This window comes from Dendrobium catenatum, unplaced genomic scaffold (assembly GCF_001605985.2).
Source record: "Dendrobium catenatum unplaced genomic scaffold, ASM160598v2 fragScaff_scaffold_998, whole genome shotgun sequence".
Lineage (NCBI taxonomy): Eukaryota > Viridiplantae > Streptophyta > Magnoliopsida > Asparagales > Orchidaceae > Dendrobium > Dendrobium catenatum.
The window spans coordinates 81,590-91,717 of record NW_021319460.1 but is presented as its reverse complement, the minus strand read 5'-3'; the positions used below and the strand labels follow the sequence as shown (position 1 = coordinate 91,717).

General features: G+C 34.2%; 1 long non-coding RNA gene across 1 annotated transcript; it reads right to left on the bottom strand.

Annotated features, from left to right (window-relative positions):
* Positions 1 to 636: 636 nt before the first annotated feature.
* On the bottom strand, positions 637 to 7,649 carry LOC114580394. Its single transcript, XR_003701775.1, has 2 exons — positions 7,250 to 7,649; positions 637 to 925 (listed from the first exon to the last, which is right to left on the bottom strand). It is a non-coding gene; the product is annotated as an uncharacterized LOC114580394 (long non-coding RNA).
* Positions 7,650 to 10,128: the final 2,479 nt, after the last annotated feature.

The following is a 10,128-nucleotide window of genomic DNA, read 5'->3' as shown; positions in this document are numbered from 1 at the left end:
TTATACCTCTAGCCTTAGATCTTAAATCTATAGAAGATGTAGTATTGTACACACAATACTAACATATACAACCTAACTAATGCGATCCACCGTAAGGGGACTTACAGCTTAAATCCCACAAGGGATCTAAGCAGCTCGACCTGGATTTATCACCTTGCTCAGAAAGGGGTACCAGCTAAACTCCATCTAGCATATCAAATCCATGTTGTTCTGTCTAATGCAAATGCAGGAGTGGTGGGAGGCACAGAAAAGGAAATGGGTATTAAACCTGACATGAATGGTACTATGCAATACAAAGTGAACTATCCCTCTATGTTGCAAAAGAGAAATTTATATATTGACTCAAGGATATGCATGTGAGGGTAGGGCCAATTATGATTGGTCAATAGTCACTGTGAAGTGAGCAAGGCTTACTTATTATAATTTTAAAAAGTGACCCTTTAAAGGAGTCATGCAATAATAAATTTTTTAGAAAAATTGATTGATTTTAATCCTATATTCACTTTTTATCTTGCTTAAATAAATTTTAACTTTATAAAAAATTTACAACCTAAAGAGCCTAACATTGACTCCGTCCGAGCCACACCCAAACAAAGCAATTTAAGAAACTTAAGAAAAATATGAAGTTTAAATGCGTAAGCAAAGTAAACATATCATCACATTAATAATATTAATCATAGTATCCAAAAGTCTGTGGCAAATGCCACTTATTTTACAACCCAATAAGTACTGAAAAGTAGAGGTGACCGGGCTCCATCGACAACAACCCGGATTCTATCCCTATGAAATGATGCAAGTCTTAAAAATGAGGTATTTTGTTTATCTTCATCTTCTTTCCCTTCATGCTCCTTATGTTGCATCATCCAATAGGATATCCAAGTGAGAAGAAATTCCTTATAAAGGGTTTTCATTTCGCTTTGAATCCCTAACACATTAAAAATACCTCATTTATAAGCTTTCACAACACTTTAGATCAAATTATATTTTATATAAAAGAAAATTACATTGATCCCCTACTAAAAAAATACATATTAGCATAATTATAACAAAAATCACACATCATCCAGAACCTAGTCCTTAGGGCCATATTCCCAAGGGCTTTTTAGCATTCCTCGTTGTACCTATTAAAGAGCAGATTTATAATAACAGCATTATTATGTTATCCTTTAGGAACATGGCCACCTGTAGAAGATATTTCTAAAAAAAAAAAAATCTAACCACTTAAGGGCAAGTGCCCACTCATCAATCAAAAAAAGAAAAGAAAATAAAAAAAAGTCAAACCATAAACAATCATCATATCATCACATATGCAAAATGTAAAATAAAAAGTGTAAAAGGTTATCTTAGCTACACTGTTGCAAATATATTTTCATGACTTATGTTTTGATGATTGACAAACACTATTGAGTCTCTTGAACTGCCTGTTACTTCTAACTTTTCAGGAATCAAAGATCGGACGAACAAATGAAGCCAGTTCAAGATTGTGTAGGTTAGGGTTGAGTCAGTTTGTACTTTATTTGTTCTCTTCTTGCGTCTATTTGTAATGTTCAAAGAGACTGATGCTAAGTAACCCTACACACACACTTGAGAGACTTAGAATTTCTATTTTTACTCACATCGGCCAGAATGATATTTGTATTGGCTTGGACGATCTAGTTTAAAACAGAGATTCTATTCAGGATTCTTAATTAAGGCAGCCTTCATTAACAGATCGTCCTGGCCGATACACGAAATTCCTGCCATAAACAATTAAGGTATTCTGTAATTTTTTGTAATCGGCCAGGACGATCATGGATCGACCTGGATGATTTTCACAATTTTGCCTTAATTAATCAGATAAATCAAGGAAGTAATTAAGGATGATTGATACGATCATATCGTCCTGGATAATCACAGGATCAACCAGGATGATCTATTCAAAAACCTTAGTTACTTCTGAACTATAAATATCAGCCATCACAAATTCAGGGCGATGCTCTGGACGATTTTTCTCTGATTTGAACTGATCGGCCTGGAAGATCGTGAGATCGTCCTGGACGATCAAGCCAATTTTCAATCGTCCAGTTTGCATTCAGGGCGATGCTCTGGCCGATCTCATGGGATTTGTACTGATCGGCCAGGACGATGTCCATATCATCCTGGACGATATAGTCGACAACTTGCAATTAATGAGCTCCTTTGAAGCTCTTCTATTTAAAAGCTCTTGTTCAAGTGCAATACTCGGAGGGCGCCTCCGGTGAGTGGACGTAGGTCAAGTTGACTGAACCAGTATAAATTTATGTATTCTTATTTCTTGCTTTCGTACTTTAATTTCCACACTTATTTTTCTTGTGATATGATTTTGGTTTATGAGATTTTACTTCTTTGTGAAAAGAATTTTTTAAAATACCAATTCACCCCCCCTCTTGGTTAGCTTGGGCCAGTTCTATAGGGCTTAACATCCCTAACGAATTTTCATACACCCTAGCCTAGAATGCCTATAAAAGGTGTCCTATCCGGCCAGCACCTAAGTGTGTGAAAAAATGAGTACCTAACCACCCCAAATTAGGTGAGTGGTTTGAGTTACAAGGTCGAATTCTTATTATTTAATTTATTAACCCTCAAGTTTCTATTTAAGTGCTTATCCATTTAGGATGAATTAATTAAAACTTGATCTTAGGATAAAAATTTGAGTTATTAAATTATAAAGAGCCTAAGAGCTTAAGCCCTAACTTATACTAAGATTATAAAGAATTGAGGGGAAAATGGCCTATTCTCAATCCTGCTCCTAATTAAGGCCGAAATTATTAAAAGGTGGTAAGGGTTGGTTAGTCCTTCCCTTTGTAATAATCTAGGACTCGAGGAATGGCTAAAGGTGACACCACTAAGATGAGCCTACTACCCACCATGAAAAGAAAATCCTAAGCTTCCTATGTCTAGGGTAAATTTATTTTTAAAAGCTGACATGAGAGTGGAATGACATACTATATATAAAGATGTATATGGGTTCTACCTGACCTAAGTTATAACACTTGGGTGGTTAATGTAGTTGGTTTAGGTCCCTAAAGATGGATCTAATTTTTCTAAAGGAGGGACAATTTATATAGACCTTTGTACATTTTTTAAACTAAAGCACAAAGGTGAATATAAATTCTATATAAGTTAAGGCACTAAGGCATATCTTGAAATTCATTTGCTCCTCTAATAGGTTTATTTTGGTTTACTCATAATTAGGAGACTTTAGTTAAAGTTTAAATATTAGTATTTTAATGATTTGTTAAACGCAAGAAGGTTGGTTGAAAGGATTTTAATGATCTTAATTTAGTTTCACCATAATTAATGTAGGTTATCATATTAGGAGAGGGTGAAAGGTGTATTTTATATATTTTAAGATTCTACTTGAGTGGTTAATAATTTTAAAGTTGTATATTGGTTAAGGGAATTTTAGAGATTGTAGATTAATTAAAGATTTTTAAGGAGTTGTAATGATTTATGAATTCAATTAGAGGCTTTTGTGTTGGTTATATTTTATTAGCCAATTTTAATACTTAGTGCTTATATTTGATATGTACTTCTTATATTTTTGAATTAGTTAAGATTTAAGTTGAAGGATTTAACTCGTTGGTAGCTTACTATTGCTTACTTAAGTTAAACGATAATTACCCTTGTTAAACCAGGACCATGAGGTTTATTTCACCCTCTTTAGGGCTAAGTTAATAGCCTCGTAGGCCCGGTTGCTAGGTAATCATCTAGTTATTAAGCTTTATGTTTGTTATTTAATGAATTTTAGCAAAAAATTATCATTATGATTGGTTCTTTAATTATTTAAAATTGATTATAAATTTATTAGTGTATTTATTAGTTAGTTTTGTGACTTTTAGAGATCCTTTTATGTCATTGTTGGAGAAAATGAAAATCACGACAAAGGTTCTACACTAAGCTTAAATAGTAACTAAACACACTAATTATTAAAGGGTTGCAATCATGAAGCTAATCAAAAGAAGCTACCAAACATACTAGAGCTCATATTTTATTTTATTTTTGTACATTTTTCTTAGCATGCTTGTGAAAGACATTTAGAGGCCGAAAAATCATTAAGAAGTAATTTTTAGAGTTATTTAATCATTTAAAAAAAAAACCATCATAACGATGCCCACTTCGTGTGGGAAAAAATGATGCATATGACACATACGAGTGGCCTACACTACAGGCCTAAAATGACTATAAGGGTCTCTAAGTTTCATGTTAAGGGGGCAAGCTTTGGCCCACAAGGCCAAAGTTTTGTTAGTGTACTAACTATGGCCGGCTAACTAAACATCATAGTAAATATATTTGGGTGGGAAAGTAAAAGCAGTCAAATGTGTGTGCTAATGTGTAACCATTCAGCAATACAATGGGAGTCTCTACAGGACTATCAAGGTGTACCTAACTCAGGCATTCCCACTTAGAAGCTCCCATGCAAATGACCCACTGATCAATGCATATGCAAGACTCAATGACCTCGTAAAATAATAAAAAGAAGGCAAATATGGAGTGAGAGTAGGCACTATTCAAAAAGAGAAGCAAGTTGATATTAATCTAATTACTTAGCAATTCATATTTATCAATCAAGTACATGTCATCCACTAAAACATAAACAGAGTGAAGGTTTTCTAATGTAAAGCATAAAGAAAATTTATACATGGATCACATAGCAATTTATTGACACAACACATGCATCTACATAGTGAGTATATAGAAACTTGCTATCACATAGTGTGCAAGAAGAATAAATTCAAAGCATGTGAAATTCATTAATATAAGTAAAGGGGATTGGCGATAAACCATGTTATACATAAAGCATGTGAAAATTTATCAACATAGAACATAAAGAGATATCATACATATATATTGTGCAAAGATATAAGCATCATTTCTTACACTACATAGCTCTAAACATACATTGTAAAAATTTCAATGAACTCATGAAACTAGTTTGGTAATGAATTCGTACATAATATTAAGATTCAATCTAATAATGAATATGCTTTTACTAATGAACAATCCTAAACATACCTTTATGTACAAATTTTCTCAATCGATCATAAATGATATAAATAAGGTGCTATATAAACATCTCTCTTGAAGCTATAATACATGCAAACATCACTTAGACACCACGAAAGAATTATATATTTGGTCACATGATTTGATTGTGGCTCATAGTAGTGATGCAACACATAGGTAACATTCCTATGGAAATAGATCACCAACCACGAAAGGAGTCTCAATTCTTTCCCAATAACATTATTAAAGAATAAGTTTAACATGATTTTATCGGATGAAGAGTATAACCTAATAATAGTTGTAACCACATGATATGCATGCACTACCTTACATGAGAATGAACTTCAATTTATGAAACCTGGAAAGTTTATAAATAGTGATGTTTAGGATGAAATATGAAATGACATGATGGGCTTTTATTAATGATGACGAGTTGAACAAACAAGATTGGTTTCATGCACAATCAACTAAATTACCATTAATCACTAAGTAAATGCAATGGATATGATTTATGAAGTCAACAAATAAAATGCATCTAGTATTGTGTACATGTTCCAAAAGACTAAAAAAAAATTCACGATTTAAATCATAGCTCAATTGTAAAAGAATGAAATAACTAGAAATTACTCGTGGAGATAAATGTTAAGGAACACGACGATTATATATATATTCCACAAAACCATAATAAGAGAACAAACTTGCTAGAACTCAACATCAACATGGGTATGCATTTCTAGTTTCACATGCAATGTATTTTTTTTTTAAGGGCATAAGAACATATCTCTTTCATATAATAATAGATATAACTTAGAACAATCGTTTCATAGCATATACGAGTAAGCATGCATTTCTCACGATTCAAGTATACAAAGTCTTTAGAGGTAAGGATGAAATATAATATAAACATGCTTTATTTATATGCACCCCTTTGTATGCATCACTTAGATAGCAAATCTATATGTAAGACTATCTTAAGGAACTTTTTGATGAAACAATAGAAGCATGTGATCATGTATGAACGCTTTAGCTTTCCCAAACTATACTCACATTTATACATATACACAAAAAACTAGCATTTGGAGAAAAATCATTCGATAAATCTATGAAAGAAAATAAATTTATTTCTCCCTCATGTATTTTTATTATCTATAAACAAAATACATCTATTTTGAACTTATAAATCTACTCATTTAAATTTAGAATATATGAAGTTACTTAATCCCATCGCCAAGCTTCATATCTATGATCGCATACAAATATATTCATCAGAAAACATAAATTATTCTTTACTAAGTGGACCTCAAATTAACATTGATAAATTTATTGTATGATCTTTTAGAAGTATTTTTTTTTTTATCAAACCGCTGGCATGCATTTCTTTTTCTATCAAAGCTTCTTTGAAATAATTCAACATTAACTTGTAACAATAAGAAGTATGTGAACATCACCTTTCAGATTTTTTTTATTAACAATCTTCTAGATGATGCACTAAAGGAAAGCTTTCATATCAACAAGACCACTAAATAAGATTTTAATGTGAGCAAAACCATCATGAATCCTTTTTTAGAGACATTTCATCAAACGCATAGAGCACAATGTTTATAAGAACATATTTAGACTCTATCTTCAATTATCTAACAAACTTTGATGAAAAATTTATCATGTCTAAAATCTTTCAAGTGCTCTTAGTGGTGACAAAAACTCTTGGCATCCATATGAGATTTTGGCAAGATAACAAAAAGACATTTCACTATAACACTTTTCTTGAGAGAATTTCATCAAATATTTTGTGTGCGATATGTAAACGAAGAGGAATATAGGGCTAGGGCTTTGAGAATTTGCCACCTATCTCATATTCTTGCAATGAAATTCAACTTATGGATAACAAGGCACAAACTACAACAATAAATACCATTCAATGTTAAAGAAAGTACTCATCTCCCTTCATCATATTTCCAAAGGTATTACCCTAACTTACTATCAAGAGGCATCATCAACACTTATGAGAGGGATAACAAAAATAATTTATTCACACATGAACGTTGAAAAAATCATTAAGAGAACAAGTCACAAGAGTGACAAAATGACTCTTACATAAATAAATAAAAGAAATAGAGAAGCGAACAAAAAGAAAGAATGAAGAAGAAGAAGGAAATAAAGAATAAGAAGAAAACGAAGAAGAAGAAGGGATGAGAGAAGAAGAAATATAGGGAGAAGAGATTACATATCCAAGGGAGAAAGGAAGTCATCAGCTTCCACGCAAGAAAGGCGACGAGACTTTGGTCCTGGCTCGGTCCGAACAGAGGAGAAGCAGAGGCTGGGCTTCTGTTTGATCCTAGAGTTCACGAGCAGCAGAGATGGAGCGAAGAAATGGAGGGGCTTCGGCCTCTTTCTCTTGCTTGTGCGAACAAGGAAGAGACGGAGAGAGGGGGAACCTGTGCAAGAAAAAAAATACCAAGAGCCTTCATTTGGCATAAGTGTCAGTCGAGCCCAAAAAAGGAAGCCCGCCCTTTCTTTCCATCATTCTTCAGCTTCTGAAATCACCGAAAACAGATTCGCTCATTGCTCAATACCTGTTCGAGTCGCAGAAATCTCCTGAATAGCGAGATTCTGGCTGAAAAGAAGACCACACTCACTCACAACCGTCAATATAATTACTTTATTTAGGAATTAAATTCAAATATATTAGAAAGCTGCTTGGAGTTTAATTGGAATTAATTTGGATCAACTCAGATCAGGTATGAGTTCAAATCAAACTTGGTTTAACTCAAATGAAGATGATTTCGGGTTCAATGTGGCTCAATTAAATTATTTTAATGATATTAAACTCAAAAATAATGTCAATTGAGAACAAATCAGGCCCGATGGGGTCGCCATATTTTGATTGAAATTGATCGAGTGCAATCGAGTCAAATTCGATTCAATCCGAGTAAATTCAGAAATAAATTCTAATTGACATCGATTCGACTCACATTCGACTCATGGTGGTTCAATCAAGTCGATCAAGCACGGTCGAGGGAAAATTAGCAAAAATCGAGGTCAATAAATGGACCCACAACAAGTGCGGCAAACGACTAGTGAACCATACTTGTTGGCATTGACCTCCCTATCTCTAAGATGATTCAACCCTACAACTCACTACCGAGACTCACAAGGACGATGCAATTCTACAATCAACTAATGGAATTCAAGAAACATACGATCATACAACAATAATGCAGTAAGTGTCCCACCATGTTATAATCATGCAATCACACAATTATGAGATGATCATTCAATCACATGATCACCATCAAATCATATAATAGTCAAATATTCCCAAAATATCAGATAATCAAGCAATCATTATACACTCAGGTCAAAATCAACTAACCATATAGCAATAATCAAGTCATACCATAATCATGCTATCACGTAGTAACCACACAACCATGCGATAAGTATGCATCAATCATTTAATCGTACCAAATCATATAACAATAAGCAACTGATCATGTAATAGTCACCAAAAATCATATAACCATGTAATGATCATGCGTTTATACAATAATCAACCAATCTTTATCATGATCACACAATAATGAAACTATTATCTAATCATGCAATAAACCCAAGTATGCAACAATCACGTGATATTATGCTCACACAATCATGTAACAAATATCTCACTATGCTCTAACCACACAATTACACAATGCTCATCCAACGATACATCAGTCACATAGCCATGCAATCAAGCAATCGTGACACTCAAATCACAATATCATGTAATAATCACCATATCATACAGAGATCATATAACCATAAAATTACTATACACTCATGTCACAATTATCTCATCATCAATTCATGCAATAATGATGTGATCATTCAATAACACGTAATTGAATCATAAACACATAACCAAATAATATTCACATGATCACACAATAATCATTTAGTTACATAATGATTATCAAATCACATGATAAGCAAACAATCATGCAATAATCATATAGCAATCGTATAATCATACAACTATTCACACAATCATGCAATAATCACTCGATGATATGCTCACACAGTCATGCAAAAGTCATCAAATCTTACAATGATCATACAATCATTCAGTCATACAGTGCTAATCCAAACACGCAAACATGGTGGGATAGAAAGGGGAAAGAAATCTAATATTAGCATGACCAACTTGAAACAACGAATAAAGGAAGCTCAATACTCACTAGACCAATAGTGAGGGAGAGTCAAAGAAAAAAAATCAATATCTGCCTACTCAAGTTAAAATGGCAGAATAAAAGAAGGAAAGGATCCTATGCTCACATGAGAATAAGTTGAAATAGTACCATAGAGGGCTAAAGGAGACTCAATAATCATCTAAACATAAGTCTGAGGGTGAGGGAAAAGATGATCAATGATCACCCGACCATCAGTCTGGCAGTGATACGAAAAAGGACAAGGAAAGAACCTTCGTTCGGCCATAGGCCCCAAAATAGCGAAGTCCCTACTCGCCCATAGGTCTATCGGTAGGATAAAGTGGAACAGAATAGTCACTTAACCATAGGTCTGTCAGTGAAGAGGAAAAGGAAGCACTATTGCCCGACCATATGACACAAAACAGTGAGGTCCCTACCCGACCATAGGTCTGTCAGTAGGACAAAGTAAAAAGGAACAATTAACCGACCATAGATCTATCGGTGAAGAGAAAAGGAAGCACCCTCGCCAGACCACAAGCCACGAAAAAGTGAAGTTCCTACCTAACCATAGGTCTGTCGGTAGGACAAAGCGAACACTCAACAATCACCCGACCATAGATCTATCGGTGAAGTGAAGAGGAAAGAGAGCACCCTCGCTCGACCATGGGACCCGAAATAGCGAGGTCCCTACTTGACCATAGGTCTGTCGGTAGGACAAAGTGAAAAGGAATAGTCACCCGACCATAGGTCTGTTAGTGAAGAGAAAGGAAGCACCCTCGCCCGGCCACATTCCATGAAACAACGAAGTCCCTACCCGACCATAGGTCTGTCGGTAGGACAAAGTGAACACTCAACAATCACCCGACCATAGGACTATCGGTGTAGTGAAGAGGAAAGAGAGCACCCTCGCTTG